This window comes from Haematobia irritans, chromosome 3, assembly GCF_050003625.1.
Source record: "Haematobia irritans isolate KBUSLIRL chromosome 3, ASM5000362v1, whole genome shotgun sequence".
Taxonomy (NCBI): Eukaryota; Metazoa; Arthropoda; class Insecta; order Diptera; family Muscidae; genus Haematobia; species Haematobia irritans.
The window spans coordinates 54,436,903-54,456,525 of NC_134399.1; the positions used below are offsets into that span (position 1 = coordinate 54,436,903).

At 34.8% G+C, this 19,623-nt stretch overlaps 1 protein-coding gene and 1 long non-coding RNA gene across 2 annotated transcripts in view; both read right to left on the reverse strand.

The window, feature by feature from the left end:
* Positions 1 to 19,623, reverse strand: part of LOC142230929 (uncharacterized) — a 253,167-nt gene that overhangs the window by 114,346 nt on the left and 119,198 nt on the right. The window lies entirely within an intron of this gene.
* LOC142231718 (uncharacterized) lies at positions 18,616 to 19,345 on the reverse strand. The gene is made up of 3 exons (XR_012720881.1): positions 19,238 to 19,345; positions 19,103 to 19,176; positions 18,616 to 18,999 (listed from the first exon to the last, which is right to left on the reverse strand). It is a non-coding gene; the product is annotated as an uncharacterized LOC142231718 (long non-coding RNA).

The following is a 19,623-nucleotide window of genomic DNA, read 5'->3' on the forward strand; positions in this document are numbered from 1 at the left end:
TTCTTGAATTTGTTTACACAAACACAGTTTTTGTTTGATTTTTGGGGTTTATTCACTCAAAGGCTGAATTAAAAGTTGTCAATCAAACAACCCTACAACCTTGAGTCCGAAAGAGAAACTTCCTTCTACTTTGCAGTGACCTGCATCCATCTACCAAAGCCACACATACGCAATGCAGGTCACAGTATAATCAATCTGCATTTTTTAAATTGAAAATGTCTTAATTCGAGTTAACTCGGCTGTCTTGATGATAAATGACCACCAGCACAGAATCCCCAGACGCCAGGACGCTGTGATTGAAGGCAACGTAATATTGAACGGACAATGGCTTTGCTATATTTAAGACCACACAGGTCGATGTGTATGTGGTTGTGTTGGTGTTATTTAAACCACTCAAGAAGTATGAGTATACTCACTTTGATGCGAACGTATGAGTTTGTGTTGTAAGAAGTAGTTGTGGTTATTCAATACCTTAATATGGGTGATGTATAATGGACAGACAGACAGACAGACAGACGGATGAAAGCCCGTTGAATAAATAAAGAATGCACGCTATATATGTAAACAATTGAAAGGAATTACTGAGGCACTATATGTAACCCTTACAGCTTATGAGCTTATACGACACACATAGCTACAGACATATTGCTGAGCAATGCATTGTCCATTTGTTGTGTAGGCAAATACCCACACTGATAAGTGTTTCGAAGATAGCTGATGAGCATCGAAATGAATGGTAGCTCGATATTGACTTTAGGTTAAGTTGTTTGATTTGAGTTCGGTTGCGTTTTTATTTGCATGTTTCAATGGGTAAACTTAATTGTCTTAATGGTAATATATCAATGGATTAAAATTTTGTCAACAAACATTGTATATGTAATAGAGGTGTGTGCGTGACAAGAAATTGTCGTGACACGCGTGATTCACGCGTGAATCACGTGAGTCGTGAATAAAATCAGAAGCAACTCTCGTGAATGTGCGTGAATGGGACTAAAAAAAATATGTCGTGCGTGAGCGTGCGTGAGTAATAAAATCGGTTCGTGAATGTGCGTGAATACAATTTCTGCAAAATCACGCTCACGATAAAAATAAAGATTTAATTCTTAAAAAATAAAGATTTAATTCTAACTTATGTTTAATGAAATTGATTTAGCTGTCGAACTATATTTTATTAATAAATTTTGTTACCTTTGCTCATTCCCGGTTGGAAAATGTCGTGAGTCTCGTGAATTTGTCGTGAGTCACGGGAATTGTCGTGAATCGTGCGTGGGCGTGAGTCTGTGAAAGTAGTTCGTGCGTGAGCGTGAGTACTGCTTTTCATCTCGTGAATGTGCGTGAGTGTGAGTGGATACGAAATATGTCGTGCGTGAGCGTGCGTGAATAAATATTTGACTCCGTGAATGTGCGTGAGTGTGAGTGAAATTTCACTCACGCGCACACCTCTAATATGTAATGATTTTCACTGAAGCGATCACAGTCACAGTTTTTCTTGTGAAAACATAAAATTCAGAAAATTGCATACAATCTTTATTTAAATCTATAGGGCGGTCCATATAAATTAATGTTTGATGAATATTACCGCTTAGTTCAATTTTGGCATACTCTGTCCAATATTTCGGCCTGTATTTCATGAATAAATGCTTCAATCTTGTCTTCCAAGGCGTTAATTGTAGCGCATTGCCTATATAAACCTAAGAATTACAAATTCAGGAGAATTATAAATTTAAAATTATTGCAGCCAAGTTGACATTAATCAAACAAACTTTTATGTTATAAGGACAAACCGATTTGTTTGAAAAGCTTATCGACTTTTGTACAAAACAAATTTTTATAACAAAAATGCGTCTTCAATACACGCATTCATATTTCAAGGACAAGAATTCTTTGACCTTACGACAAAATTTGTTTCAGTGTATACAACCCAGACTTTATGTTGGAAATTTCATTCACAATCACGTACACTCGAAATCGAAAATTTTTGCTCATGCGCGGTATGATTAATATGGTGGGTGTGTCTGCAAGCGTAAGCGTCACGTTTGTCAGTCACGGCAGTTTCGTGTCACAACGAAATACGGACCATATATATTCTTCATGAATTTCTAAGTAATATAATGGCTTCGTAAGAAAATTAATACTAAAGTCTCGTGTCAGGACCATCGGATTAAAATCAGCTAAAGGACGCTCAAGAAGTCAAATCTTGGGATGGGCTGATATAGAGTCTATATTTAATTATGTACCAATTGTTTAATGTTGGTAAAGGACGGATGCTCGCATCAATCAATATAATCGGATGAAAACTGCGGCTTCATGAGACTCAAATCAAATCTAGGCATCAGTTAACCAATTTTTGGATGCTAGTTAGAAGGTATATATTGAGACTGCACACCAAATGTCAACAGAATAGAAGAAAATGTCTCGGACCATATATACAAATTTCGATACTATATGTCCTCTAAGTAATGGTGTAGAGCGAAATGCTACGATGTTTGCTTCACAGTTGAACTTTTGATATGAATGGCATTATTATCATCTCTTAGTATGTTTTATGCGATTTTGAAAAACATCAAAAGAAACAATGATGAGATGAGATAAAAACAAGTATATACGGCCGGATGGATGCATTGAAACTTCTACTAAAGGCTGCATAGAAACTTCTACTGATGCATAGAAACTTCTACTAAAGGCTGTAATCCACAATCGAATTATTTGGGTTGCGGTAACAATTGCCGATGGCTAGGTATTTTAAAACTTCTTAATATCGTCTTCTGAATTGTAAGTTTGTCCATATGGGGTATATTTTAGACAAAAACGACAAATTAAATAACTATATAATTCAGCTATTGAACGGTATATACAGGAAATTATGAACCGATATGAACCAATTTTTGCACGGTAACTAACATAGAACTATAACTATGAACCGATATGGATAAATTTACGGGAGATTAGTAACAACATTTTAGCAGGATCATATACAAACACAACGTACCGAATTTCGTCCGAATCGGATGAAATTTGCTCAACAAAGAGGCTGCGAAAACCAAGTCTGGGGATCGGTATATATGGGGGCTATATATAATTATGGACCGATATGGATCAATTTTTGTTTGGTTGTTAGAGGCCACATACTAACACAATATATCAAATTTCAACCGGATCGAATGAAAGTTGCTCCTCCAAGAGGATCCGCAAGCAAAATCTGAGGATCGGTTCATATACACTGAAAAAACAGTGAACCCATCAGGAAGACAAATTTTAGAAAATTTTTAATATTTTTAGAAAATTTTAACTAAACGGTATTACGAACGCTGGCATCACGCCGATGTCATTAAAATGAGTAAATATTTTTCGACAAATTCATGAAAATTTATTAGACATAATTAAGTTTTTTTTCACTTGTTAAAGAAAAACTTGTAATTTCAAGTAAAAATTTGCAGTTCAAAATTGCAAAAATGTCTTTAGTGACATACGAAGTTCATGATGAACGCATTTGTAGTAAAATTTGCAAATTTAAAGAAATACTGAACTATTTTGTGGAAGACACGAATTTCTTTAATCTCTATGCTTATTTGTGTGTCTTATTTGTGTATATTTTTTTCCTCGGTTTTTGTTAATTTATCTAACGTACGCAAAAAATTATTAGAGTAAAGGAAACTTTCTCAAACATGAACTAAAATAAAGTTAAATTGGCTTTAGTGAAATAGAGAGTTCACTTTTTTTTGAGTTTAGGAGCTCAATCAATCAATTCCTTTATTTTCATGTCCAATAAGCTCGTATTAAAGACAAAGAACCAGCCTGCATTGTTAGCAGTCTAACATAAAAATTGAATGTCAGCACAATATCCACAAAAATATGTCTCTCAATCAGAGCATCATTTGCTCTCATTTGATATAAGTTATTTAACACTTGACCAAACGATGATAAACTTTTCTTTGAACTTTAAAATGGGAAACTTTACATGAAAGAAAATTCTTTTGAACTGGCGTTATCTTGGCTTTGATAGATCTGAAATAATATTATCACTTCACAACTGAGATAGAAGATAAGTAATAATTGGAGACGTATTTTAAGACTCTTTTTTATATGAATTTACCAAAAGTCATACACGGACGAAAAATACTGTTTTTCATATGTTTGGGTGTACAAATTATAGGTTTGGAACTCAATTTGTTTAACACAATATTTCTAAGTGCAAGCATATAATGTTCATAAACTGGCATAACATGTTTGGGACACATATGGGACACATATGTTTGGGACATAAAATGTTTGTAAATATAATATGCTTAGATGCAAACATATATTAATTTAGAAATAGCCTATAAACATATATGTGTTTAGAGAGAGAGAGAGAGAGAGAGAGAGACCTAGAGACTGTGCTGCAAGTAAATGAATGAAAGTGACCAATTGGCGCCTTAAAAATATATCCATACAAAGAAAATTTCATTAAAATTTTTTGTACCAGTGTATGCCCTAAGGTGAAGCATAATATGTTTGAATAATACAAACAATATTTTGTTTGGACCAATCCTTAAAATATATATGCTTGAAACAAAATGTGTTTGGGGTATATGTTACAGAAGCGGTTTTTTTTGAGGTGTACTTGAAGGCGAGTTTGTATTTTGAAGTACTTTAAATGTAATTAAGTAGTATATATCATTTTCGGATAGTTGAATTTAAACTTAAAATAAAACAGATAAATAAATCTAAAATATGGCAAACTTACTTATGAGTATACATTTCTGTGTACTATATGAAGTTCAGTATTAACAAATCCCAGCAAGAAAAGAGCTTCCAATATAATAGTTTGGATTCCAAATTTGTGATCCGGATGTAGTGGATAATCTCCAGTGAATTTTACATGTGCTTGTCATAGGACGGAAGTACTCCATTTTAAGATCTTTTGCATTCCTTTAGAAGTTGTGCCTTGGATGAAGAAATTTAAAAAACTAAAAAGCAAAAATTTTTCTCCAATTTATCTTTTAATTTTTATCATTATTTCTGTTACGGTTTGGTTTTCTTATTATGTATTTTTTTTTCGTTAACTCGATCAAATTGTGGAATTAATTACCGCTTAAAAATGTGAAGAAAAAACAGTTTTAAGTTTGAAGTATTTCAATTTCTCTAATTATACAATAATTTTTGGAGCTTTATGGACAGATATAAATTAAGGAACATGGTTAATAGAGCCATTGAAAAGAAAACGCCAGATACAAATCTATACACGCCTGGACTGTACATGTTTCGGTTCGGGCGAATGAACCTTTCCACAGCCTTTAGTATAGATCTGGCTGGGAGAGATAACTCAATTTTGGGCCCTCTATGCTAACTCCTTATGGAGAAAACATTTGGGAAATTTCCCCTTACAAATTGAATCATCTTTTCTCCCACTGTACATCATCTTTTCATATCACTTACAAGTCCCTTAATCTTATTTTTATTTCGTTTTGTTACATAGTAATGCAACAACACGAAATTTATTTTTAGAAAGCTAATTTGCTAGAATTCACCTAAGTGGTGAACAGTCGAACAATGCTTATTGTTTCTACAGTCAACTACAACATGTGACAATTTACAGAAACAACGATGAGCCCGTCGTAAAACTAGGAAAAACACGACTAATGTACGCGTTAGAATTGTTGTTGTATCCTGGAAACCAGTTTCTGTAAATTGTCACATGTTGTAGACTGTAGAAACAATAAGCATTGTTCGACTGTTCACCACTTAGGTGAATTCTAACAAATTAGCTTTCTAAAAACAAATTTCGTGTTGTTGCATTACTATGTAACAAAACGAAATAAAAACAAGTATATACGGCCGTAAGTTCGGCCAGGCCGAATCTTATGTACCCTCCACCATGGATTGCGTAGGAACTTCTACTAAAGGCTGTCATCCACAATCGAATTACTTGGGTTGCGATAACACTTGCCGATGGCAAGGTATCGTAAAACTTTTTAACACTGTCTTCTAAATTGTAAGTTAGTCCATAAGGGGTATATATTAAAAAAAAGGCCGATTAAATACGTATATAATTCAGTTTGACAAAATTTTCTATAGAAATAAAGTATTGACAAAATTTTCTATAGAAATAAAAACTTGACAAAATTTTCTATAGAAATAAAATGTTGACAAAATTTTCTATGGAAGTAAAATGTTGACAAAATTTTCTATAGCAATAAAATTTTGACAAAATTTTCTATAGAAATAAAATGTTGACAAAATTTTCTATAGAAATAAAATGTTGACAAAATGTTCTATAGAAATAAAATGTTGACAAAATTTTCTACAGAAATAAATTTTTTACAAAATTCTCTATAGAAATAAAATTTTGACAAAATTTTCTGTGGAAATAAAATGTTGACAAACATTGCTATAGAAATAAACTTTTTACAAAACTTTCTATAGAAATGAAATTTTGACAAAACTTTCTATAGTAATAAAATTTGACAATTTTTACATGGTTGTTAGAGGCCATATACTAACGAAATGTACCAAATTTCAACCGCATCGGATAACTTTTGCTCCTCAAAGAGGCTCCGGAGGTCAAATCTGGGGATCGGTTTATATGGGAGCTATATATAATTATGGACCGATATGGACCAATTTTTGCATGGTTGTTAGAGACCATATACTAACACCACGTACTAAATTTCAATTGGATCGGATGAATTTTGCTTATCCAAGAGGCTCCAGAGTTCAAATCTGGGGATCGGTTTATATGGGAGCTATATATAATTATGGACCGATATGGACCAATTTTTGCATGCTTGTTAGATACCGTATACTAACATTAGGTACCCAATTTCAAACGGATCGGATGAATTTTGCCCCTCTAAGAGGCTCCAGAGGTCAAATCTGGGGATCGGTTTATATGGGAGCTATATATAATTATGGACCGATATGGACCAATTTTTGCATGGTTGTTAGAGACCATATACTAACACCACGTACCAAATTTCAATCGGGTAGGATGAAGTTTGCTCCTCCAAGAGGCTCCGGAGGTCAAATTTGGGGATCGGTTTATATGGGAGCTATATATATTTATGGACCGATATGGACCAATTTTTGCATGGTTGTTAGAGACCGTATACTAACATCAGGTACCAAATTTCAACCAGATCGGATGAATTTTGCCCCTCCAAGAGGCTCCGGAGGTCAAATCTGGGGATCGGTTTATATGGGGGCTATATATAATTATAGACCGATATGGACCAATTTTTGCACGGTTGTTAGAGACCGTATACTTAGACCACGTAACAAATTTCAACCGGATCGGATGAATTTTGCTGCTCCGGAAGGCTCCGCAAGCCAAATTTGGGGATCGGTTTATATGGGGGCTATACGTAAACGTGGGCCGATATGGCCCATTTTCAATACCATCCGACCTACATCAATAACAACTACTTGTGCCAAGTTTCAAGTCGATAGCTAGTTTCGTTCGGAAGTTAGCGTGATTTCCACAGACGGACGGACAGCCGGACAGACGGACAGACGGACAGACGGACGGACGGACGGACATGCTTAGATCGACTCAGAATTTCACCACGACCCAGAATATATATACTTTATGGGGTCTTAGAGCAATATTTCGATGTGTTACAAACGGAATGACAAAGTTAATATACCCCCATCCTATGGTGGAGGGTATAATAAGATTAAGGGACTTGTAAGTGATATGAAAAGATGATGTACAGTGGGAGAAAAGATGATTCAATTTGTAAGAGGAAATTTCCCAAATGTTTTCTCCATAAGGAGTTAGCATAGAGGGCCCAAAATTGAGTTATCTCTCCCAGCCAGATCTATACTAAAGGCTGTGGAAAGGTTCATTCGCCCGAACCGAAACATGTACAGTCCAGGCGTGTATAGATTTGTATCTGGCGTTTTCTTTTCAATGGCTCTATTAACCATGTTCCTTAATCTATATCTGCCCATAAAGCTCGAAAAATAATTGTATGATTAGATATAATGCATTTGGACGTCAATTGCCTGTTTCGGTATCAGGCTAACCTTTATTGTTATTTAGCTTAGGATTTGATAATAATGACATACTAATTCTTACAATTAAATTACAATTAATGACTTTCTTTATGATGTATACATTGAGCTTAACATGGAATCGGGCAGCACTCAGTGATAAGAGAGAAGTTCACTAATGTGGTATTACAATGGACTGAATAGTCTAAGTGAGCCTGATACATCGGGCTGCCACCTAACCTAACCTATGATGTATACATTGAACTAAAAAAGAAATACCTTCTTATTGTTCTAATGTGATAAATAAATAAATAAATAAAAATTATTTCTGTTACTGTTTGGTTTTCTTATTATCTAATTTTTATTATTATCTAACTCGCTTCCACCAGGGGTTGAACCTGGTTCTGTTGGCACCATAACAGAACGCCTTAGCACACTCAGCGACAAACGCCATAGAACACGATGCATCAAAACGTCTATTCAAATGTTTGTGATATGAACCTAATATGACACCACGGAATGACATCCTAACCACATCCTGAAGTGTTCTTTAATCTCTCTAGCGGCAATTTTTTTATTAAATATTTTTCTAAAAAAATATTTTTTTATTTTATGAATGGTTTTTTGTTTTTTTTCGACATATCGCGACTTAGAATGACAAGGTTCAGTGCATGTTGTTTCTGATAGAGCACGATATGCCTCGACAAACATTCGATTCGACTCTGCAAATCATCACTTTCTGGGATGCGCTTCAAAATAAATGTTTGTGGAACAACTTCCAATTTTTTGGGAGGCCGCTGAGTTCGTAGTGTATGGTTTAAAATCTAAGAATGTCAAATATTTATTTATTTCGCCCTCATGCGCTTGCAACTTTCCAAGCCTTTGAGCCACCGTGGTGCAATGGTTGGCATGCCCGCCTTGCATACACAAGGTCGTGAGTTCGATTCATGCTTCGACCGAACACCAAAAAGTTTTTCAGCGGTGGATTATCCCACCTCAGTAATGCTGGTGACATTTCTGAGGGTTTCAAAGCTTCTCTAAGTGGTTTCACTGCAATGTGGAACGCCGTTCGGACTCAACTATAAAAAGGAGGTTAACATGGAATCGGGCAGCACTCAGTGATAAGAGAGAAGTTCACCAATGTGGTATCACAATGGACTGAATAGTCTAAGTGAGCCTGATACATCGGGCTGCCACCTAACCTAACATAACCTAAGCCTTTGATATATCTGTGTTCGCTCTTCTAAGGTTCTTATAAAAATATATTTAGAGACAGATGTTAACAGAAAAGTAGGACAAAGAGTTTTCCTCAGCGACAAAAGCCCATGCACACTTTGCTTCGTACTCGAAAATTCTTTGTGCTACTTTTAAAACTGATAAATATATTAGGCGCTTTCTCCGCGCACCAAAGGTCATCACACTGTTAGAAAAATATGTTTTTCACATGTTCCGATATAAACAAAATGTGTTTCGGGCACACTTTTTAAACACAATATATTTAAGTTCAAACATGTAATGTTCCTAAACTAACACTAAATTTTGGGGACACATATGTTATGTTAGAATATATTATGTTTGGGACATGAATGTTTCATAAAAATAATATGTGTGAATGTAAACATATACACATTTACAAATATCGAGTAAACATATATATGTTGTGATATTTTATTCAGAGAGAGTATAGAGAAAGAAATAGAGATGGAAACCGGGAGGGTTGACGAAAGATATAAACATAACACAGCGAGAGAATCAGAAGAGAGCAATTTCTGTGAAACCGCTTGCATGTTGTTTCGGAAAACTGTTTTATGATAAGGCCGAAAAATTGATATGCTTAAGTCTAAATATTATTTAATTTGAATATTAGAATGAGTATTTCGAGTAGAGGTGTGCACGTGAGTAATATTTTGCTCAGGCATACTCACTACGGAAAAGTCTTATTCACGCACACTCACGCACGATTTTTTTGGTAGTACTCACGCTCACGCACGCTCACGAAAACAAAATTTGTACTCACACACACTATCGCACGAAAATATTTTAAATGTCGTGACTCACAAAAATATCGTGGCTCACGAAAAATATCGTGGCTCACGAAAAATGTCGTGACTCACGAAAAATGTCGTGACTCACGAATAATTTTATGAGTGATTTACCTCTAGAACTTCGCTTTTAACCATAATATGGTTAAAATCTCTTACCACCTAGGATGTCACTAAAATTATAAATGAATTCCACTCCTAAGTATTTTAACAGGTTGGCTGATAAGTCACCGGTCTAACAAAGAAAAACACATTTTATTATTCAACATAGTTCCCTTCAAGAGCGATACAACGATTATAACGACCTTCCAATTTTTTGATACCATTTTGGTAGTATTCTTTCGGTTTTGCCTCAAAATAGGCCTCAGTTTCGGCGATCACCTCTTCATTGCAGCCAAATTTTTTCCCTGCGAGCATCCTGTTGAGGTCTGAGAACAAGAAAAAGTCGTTGGGGCCAGATCTGGAGAATACGGTGGGTGGGGAAGCAATTCGAAGCCCAATTCACGAATTTTTGCCATCGTTCTCAATGTGGCACGGTGCGTTGTCTTGGTGGAACACCACTTTGTTCTTCTTCATATGGGGCCGTTTTGCCGCGATTTCGACCTTCAAACGCTCCAATAACGCCATATAATAGTCACTGTTGATGGTTTTTCCCTTCTCAAGATAATCGATAAAAATTATTCCATGCGCATCCCAAAAAACAGAGGCCATTACTTTACCAGCGGACTTTTGAGTCTTTCCACGCTTCTCGATCAACTTCATTTTACGGTCATTCAAAATCATTTTGTGTTTTCGTCGGTAACCACCTCTTTCGGGCGTCCACTGCGTTCACCGTCCACCGTGCTTATTTCACCACGCTTGAATTTTGCATACCAATCAATTATTGTTGATTTCCCTGGGGAAGAGTCCGGAAACTCATTATCAAGCCAAGTTTTTGCTTCCACCGTATTTTTTCTCTTCAGAAAACAGTATTTGATCAAAACACGAAATTCCTTTTTATACCCACCACCATAGAATGGTGACGGGGGTATACTAAGTTTGTCATTCCGTTTGTAACACATCGAAATATCGATTTCCGACTACATAAAGTATATATATTCTTGATCAGGGAGAAATTCTAAGACGATATAACCATGTCCGTCTGTCCGTCTGTCTGTCTGTCTGTCTGGCTGTCTGTCTGTTGTAATCACGCTACAGTCTTCAATAATGAAGCAATCGTGCTGAAATTTTGCACAAACTCGTCTTTTGTCTGCAGACAGGTCAAGTTCGAAGATGGGCTATATCGGTCCAGGTTTTGAAATAGTCCCCATATAAACCAACCTCCCGATTTGGGGTCTTGTGCTTATAGAAATCGTAGTTTTTCACCAATTTGCCTGAAATCTAGAGGTTTTTATGACCATAAAGAGCTGTGCCAAAAATGGTGAGTATCGGTCCATGTTTTGGTATAGCCCCCATATAGACCGGTCTCCCGATTTTACTTCTTGGGCTTATAGAAACCGCAGTTTTTATTCAATTTACCTGAAATTGGAAATTTAGAGGTATTGTAGGACCACAAATACGTGTGCCAAAAATTTTAAGTATCAGTCCATATTTTGGTATAGCCCCCATATAGACCGATCTCCCGATTTTACTTCTTGGTCTTATAGAAACCACAGTTTTTATCCAATTTACCTGAAATTGGAAATCGAGAGGTACTTTAGAACCGTAAAGAGGTGTGCCAAACATGGTGAGTATCGGTCCATCTTTTGGTATAGTCCCCATATAAACCGACCTCCCGATTTGGGGTCTTGGGCTTATAGAAACCGTAGTTTTTATCCAATTTGCCTGAAATTGAAAATGTAGAGGTACTTGAGGACCATCAAAAGGTGTGCCGAAAATGGTCCGTATCGTTCCATGTTTTGGTATAGCCCTCATGTAGACCGATCTCCCGATTTTACATCTTGGGATTATAGAATCCGAAGTTTTTATCCAATTTGCCTGAAATTGGAAATCTAGAGGTATTTTGCGGGCCATAAAGAGGTGAGCTGAAAACGGTGAGTATCGGTCCATATTTTAGTATGGCCCCCATAAGAACGATCTCCCGATTTAACTCCTTGGGTTTCTAGAAACCGTAGTTTTTATCCGATTTGCCTGAAATTGTAAATATTCTGGTATTTTAGGCTCACAAAAACGTGTATCGGATTAAGTTTTTATCGGTCCATTTGGTAATGCCTCCATATAGACCGACTTCACTTCTTGAGGGCGCACTGATCATGAAAATTGCTTGAAACTCAATGTAAAATTTCCAGATTTTACTTCTCAGGTGAAAATCTACAGATTTAAGATTTCAAATCAAGACGTTATTTTATAATTTTCTTGCACACTTACAAGAGATGTTAACGATTCCTCTAAAACTCAAACAAAAGTGGTTCTTATAAATCCAGAATCTGATATAGTCCTCATAGGTGAACTCTTTAAATTTATCTTCGGGAAGTGTCCTCAAGTCCTCAAGCCCTCCTGAAATTTCAAAGGAAACCCCAATATTTGGTTCATGGTGGTGGGTATTTAAGATTCGGCCCGGCCGAACTTAATGCTGTATATACTTGTTTATATTTTTTTACAATATCAAAAGTTGCTTCACAAAAGACGCTCTATCTCACAAACTAATTGACTTACAGACGTCAAATTTTGACACGAATCATTTGACGCCATCTATGTGTCAGACCGGGGACTTATCAGCCAACCCGGGGACTTATCACGCACACTCCCGAAGATATTATTTTCGAGACTCACGCTCACGCACGACATTTGGTTGGTTAATCACGCTCATGCACAATCACGCCGTTTCCGTCAGCGTGACTCACGACTCACGCGTGAGTCACGAACATTTTCGTAAGTCACGACAATTTCGTGTCACGTGCACTCCTCTAATTTGGAGTAAAGAGAATAGACATTCGGAACCAAGAGAACAGACATTTAACCCTTTCGCTACCGATGTCCACTTAGAAAGACATTCGAAAAAGAAACCAAATTCTATTTTTCCACTTAGTTTCGATTTGTTTCTCGATGTTATTTTAAAGTAGAGGCTTTGATCTAAATTATCTATAAATATTTTCCATATTGGTGAGGTCTAAAATGCATTTTTATAAACTTCTTTAGCAATAAACGAAAAATACGAAAATTTGAGAAAATTTTTCTACTGTATGTTTCTAGTAAATTGACATTCATACAAAAACTATAGCTGATACTTTTTCTCTTTTTTTTGTATTTTTTCTCACACTTTGAAGGATATTATAGGCCAAATAGCGCTTATTTTCGTAAGGCCATTTGGTCACAATTCAAGAATCAAATTTTCAAAACAAGCTCATATAGCTCTTGAAGTAATTGAGGTAGGTTTTCAAAATGGCAATTTTTGTTCTACATGCTGTTAGTACAAGTAAAAACAAAAGAAAAATTAAAGTTTTTAACATTAGGTTTATTTCGGTAGTGAAAGGGTTAAACAAAAAAACAGCATGTGTTTTCGCCTTGAGAGCAGCATTTTATGTATGTGTGGACATGTGTTTTGTTTATCATTTTGGCATTATGGCCACAATTTTTTTTATTGGTTCGTTAAAAGAAATCGGAACGTACGAGGAGTAAGTCAAAATATTCAGGCAAAGGAAATTTAAAAAAAGCGGTGAAAAATACACAAAAATTATAAATAAATAAATAAAAATAACGAAAGAGTTGGGACAGTAAAATGAAAAAAGGAGGAAGTAGTGAAAAATTAAACAGTAAAATGTATAAAAACAAAGTTTAGTTCCTCTTTATTAATAAGTAGTCCAAGAGTAGTTGACGGGCACCTTCAAATATAAAAGCGGGCATTAAGTTCGAGTATTGCAGCTAAAAAATTTGAAAAAGTTTATTTTCTTGAAAATGAATTATTAAAGAAAAGTAAAAGGCAAGACAGGGTTATTTTATAGCGATAATGACAACTTAATACCGGCCTTAAAGGCAAAAACAAGAAAGGAAAGTCTAAAGTCGGGCGGGGCCGACTATATTATACCCTGCAGCACTTTGTAGATCTAAATTTTCGATACCATATCACATCCGTCAAATGTGTTTGGGCTATATATAAAGGTTTGTCTCAAATACATACATTTAAATATCACTCGATCTGGACAGAATTTTATAGACTTCTACAAAATCTGTACACTCACAATTTAAATCGGCTAATGCCACCCTAGTGCACAATGTTAGTAAAAAAATATGGGAAACATTTAAATCTGAAGCAATTTTAAGGAAACTTCGCAAAAGTTTATTTATGATTTATCGCTCGATATATATGTATTAGAAGTTTAGGAAAATTAGAGTCATTTTTACAACTTTTCGACTAAGCAGTGGCGATTTAACGGGGAAAATGTTGGTATTTTGACCATTTTTGTCGAAATCAGAGAAACATATATATGGGAGCTATATCTAAATCTGAACCGATTTCAATCAAATTTGGAACACATGACTATATAACTAATTGTACTCCTAGTGCAAAATTCCAACCAAATTGGGCCAAAACTCTGGCTTCTGGGGCCATATAAGTCCATATCGGACGAAAAATATATATGGAAGCTATATCTAAATCTGAACCGATTTCAATCAAATTTTGCACACTTGACTATACGATTAAGTGTTATGTTTGTACAAAATTTCAAGCAAATCGGTATAAAACTCTGGCTGCTGGGTCCATATTAGTGCATATCGGACGAAAGATATATATGGGAGGTATATCTAAATCTGAACCGATTTCTTCCAAAATCAATAGGGTTCTATTCTGACCCAAATTAGGAACATGTGCCAAATTTGAAGGCTATTGAACTTAAATTGCGACCTAGACTTTGATCACAAAAATGTGTTCACAGACAGACGGACGGACGGACGGACAGACGGACATGGTTATATCGACTCAGGGACCCACCCTGAGCATTATTGACAAAGACACCATGTGTCTATCTCGTCTCCTTCTGGGTGTTACAAACATATGCACTAACTTATAATACCCTGTTCCACAGTGTGGCGCAGGGTATAATGACTTTAAGTACAAAACGCGATAAGTTTTAAATTCATTTAAAATGGTGTTAAATGCTAGTAAAAAACTTTTCACGACTAAATAAATTTATGTGTATATTATAAACATTAGCGTAGGTAGACAATTTTCCTAGGGGGGGGCTATAGCCCCCCTAGCTAAAACATTATAGACTGAACTTATAGGATCAACTAATGTTTTATTTCATAAAATTGAATAAAGAAATAGACATCAAAATAACTCGACAATCAATTTATAATAAAGCAACTAAAAGTATCCTACGGGAAATTGGTGCAAATTGCCACTGACGGACCTATCACGGAACTGGTACCTGTGCTCCAGTTAGTTGCAATTTTCACATTTAGTGAAATAAAATTATCAGAATAACCTTTTGTTTTTTTCATTTCGTGTTCGATTAGGAGCCCAAATTGAAAGAGATTTCTAAGAGTTTGTCCGAGACTGGTTCCTGAGGACCTGTTTATGGGTTGCTCCTGCTAAATTGTCCCAGGACGTGTCCTTTGGGATGAGTCCAAGACGCGTCCTAAAATGTAAGTTTACTCCGTCAATGGCAAACCCACACACATAAAAATTTTTTTCTGATTCAATCACGAAATTAATTGATCCAATTAATTTTTTAATTGAAATGTCTTCCTACGCTTATGATTATAAAATTATTTTTGTATGTTGATACTCGTCTCCACGTTCTTTTTTTGTTAGAGTTTTTGAATTCCTTCCAAAATTTCAAACTTTTATACCAAAGCTGTTTTGTGTTACAAAATTGTTATTTTTGCAATAAAAAAATATTATTTTATCCAAAAGCTCAGTCCATTTCGTTTATATCAAGCATAGTTTCTGACTGTAATAACCCACATTTCGAAGTTTCGTTATTTTTAAAATAGTATAAATATAAATGTGTAAATTAAAAAAAAAAAAATTGGTGTTCGGTCGGAGCAGGGATTGAAGCCACGACCCCTTGCATGCAAGTCAGACATGCTAACCACTGCTCCACGTCACCAACAAATGTATGTTTCTGTTAAACAATGTTATATTTGCATGGGCTCGTGGACGCTGCAAACTATGCTATATAAATGTAACTTATAACGATAATTGTCTACTGGAGACTATAACAGCCACGTAGCCCAGTGGATAGTGTATGGTACGTGGTTCGATTCTACGTCCAGGCGAAAAGTCAAATTTAAAAAAATTTATAAAATAGAATAATTTCTTCAACATTATGTGTATTACAGAAAAAGGTGCCAAGGACTAAAAAATTTCGTGGAAGTGAAAATTATGTGAGAGAATGAGCACACTCTTCTTTGGGGAAAATTCTTCCAAGCATATAATATTTTTGGGCTCATAGAATATGTTCACATAAACCAAACATATTAATGTTTCGACAGTATCCAATAATATGTTATATGTGCTTCCTGCAAAATATGTTTGGAACATATGTTAAAGAAGCGATTTTTTTAGGGTGCACTTGAAAGCGTGCTATTTCTATGATTTGAAGGAACATGGTAATACAAAATAAGAGGATTAAAATGTAAAACATGAAAAGACATTTTTCAACTACTAATCAATTCAACCTTCGACTTTATTCGGAATTAAAAAGTACTCATGCAAAAAGTCCAACACTGTAAAATTGTGGGTTCATCACAATTGCTCTTTATTCATTGATTCCCAGTTTTAGAAATTGGAATTCCATATTACACATAATTTCAAATATAAAAGAGAAGCATGTTGTCTGGTGTGCAAATTCCAAAGCGATCCTATCGCTACAGTTTCCCCATAATTTATAACCAATGTTGTAATGGTACATGGAGGTTTCATATGGTACGAAGCATATGCTTTATTCTGTTCCTGTTTTGTCCTTCGCAGCAGGATTTGTGTAAAATCATGGCAAACTTAAAATTCACTTCAAGTATTGAAAACCATTTCGTTTGTTTTTTTTTTTTTCAAATATCCTCCCACGGTCCTTGCTTGCGCTGGAAAAATTCACATTATTAATATTTCATAACGGAGTGGTTTTAGAGTATCACATGGCCTTTACAACACCACTATAACTTGCCACCATGTTTGGTTTAGTAATGTCTAACCATTCTCTTGCGGCACGGATCTTTTCCACTGCCCCTCAGACCCAGTTTCGTAGTATTCATTGTGTCATAAGGACAATTGGCGTTGTATTGCATGAGGAAATATAATATCCTTATTGAGGGGATAGTGTGAATGTAAATATTTTAAATGTGTGTTTGCAACTATCCAGTGGGTCAACCAGGCTGTATTGGTGTAAATATTCCGTATTTCGATATGGTTAGCAGGCATTGTTTCAACATTAAACAAATAAAAATTTTACAATCTTACGACAAAAAAGTAGTGAAAATATTCTTTTTCGATCGGGAAGTGTTGCTAAATTGGCGCAGAAACGATGAATTTAACATGGTCATGTCATAGGACGGATGTCCACCATTTCAACAGTCGTTGCACTGAATTTTCACCACTTCTTAAGATGTGGCTCGAATTCAATGTTTTGGATTTGAATTAAAAAATTTGTGATATTTTGCCAAATAAATATTTTTATATTTTTTATGGTTTCAGTGCATTTCAACGCTTGTCTGAAACGTTTGACCTCAAATATTTTCAAAATTCCCCAATTCTTCTAGATTGGATTTAGCATTTTTTCCACAAAATTTGCTAAATCCAACACAGATAGGTTGTGAGAACCGAATTCATTGCCAACCTCCTTTTGGCAGTTGCAGCAGCTATCTGTTGGCTGTTGAGTCTCGCGACTAATTCGGTTGACTCAATCGAATCATGGGAGATTCAACTTCAAATAAATGTGGAATTGGTTACGACAAGTAATAAAATTGGTTATAGGCACCTACACGATTCGGTTGTATCATCCAACCTTAATAATACCCACAAACGAATTGAAAGATAATTCTATCGCCGTAAATATTGTATTTTATTTGCATATATTTAAGTATTTCAATAAATATGTTACATGGATATATAAATGTACATTCAAAAAAAAAAGTTTAGTTAGATCCAAAGATTTTGACCTTCCCTTAAGGATTTTGGTATTGATTCCGAGCCAAAGATGCGGCTTCTTTAAAATAAAGAAATTTTTTTAGCGACCTATCTGGCTTTAAATCTAGGACCAATAAAATTATCATTATCTTTTCGAGGTTTATTAATAATCACGTACAAATAAATGCCAGTTTAAAAATCCAAATTATAACGGATACTTCAAAGTAAAAAATGTTTTCTTAATTCCAACAAAACTTTAAACCAAAGACGCTAAATCCTCAAAATAAGTCTTAGCCTATATTTGAGGCGTTTTTATCTTAAATCTTAAGTTTCAATATTTCAGTTAACTTAAGTACAATTTCTATACATCAAAAATGTGTTTCTTTACTTTAAGGAAAATTAGCCTTAGTTCAAAGACATGCGACTTTAACGGAGGGACACAAATTTTGTAAATTTAATGCAAAAAATTTTTGAAGCAAAGATTATAAACGTTTTTTTAATTAAAATTTCATTATTTTAAAGAAATTTGTCCTTAATATTTTGTAAATTTCGCATCCTAAAATTTAGGTTGCGTAATCTTTAGTATCACGTATCTATATTTTCAGTGTACACATATATTTCTAATGGATATATACATATTGTAGATTTGCAAAAATTTTCCCATTTTGGATCCAACGAAGCCACAATTCAATCATTGGCCCAAAAGCACAGAGGTTGTTTTATACATCAAAGATTTATCGCACTTTATTTAATGGATATCAGTAATTGAATCTTTGTCATATGAAAATTTTTGGTAAAATTGTGAAGATTTTCCTCATTCAACTGTTTTCCTATTAGAAATGTTGCTTCTTAAAATCCAGGACTATATCGCTGATTCCTCTGCACAAAGTGGCGTCCAGAGTACATAATTTAGCATAGCTAAAAAGTGGGTCAATATAGTAGGAAATTAACAAATAAAATTGGAAAGTTAGCGGGTATAGGTATTACTGCTGGAGTTTATAAAACTAATTCCAGAACTTACCCACAAATATATCATATTTTCCAAGATTGGTGTATATGGTACAGTCCACATCAAAAATGACCCACAGCAATTACCTGATACAAAACGACAGGTTCAATGAAAAGTTAAAAACCACAGCTAATTTTTCATTCCTACCCTATATACAATTTATATACGGATTTTTTTTTAACTAATGTGAAAGCAATAAAAATACGCCTTCCTCCAATTTGTTAAAATAAAAATGACATTTGAGAATTCATCAAATGGCATTCGGTTGAGAATACCAAAAATCAGTGAGGCTTACTAAATGACAATTACGAAATTTATTTAAGGTATGCCATATCAATCGAATTCAAATAAAATTGTTCAAAAGGGAGAAATTTAGTTGCTATAACCATTAGCTTTCAATTACAAATGGAAATCTATTGAAATTATAGTGAAATGATATTAAGGACAATGAAAAGCTTGTGATTGAAGAAAATAGATCGGCACAACTGATATTTAACTCTGATTGTACAATTTTTGTTAGTACAACTGATTTC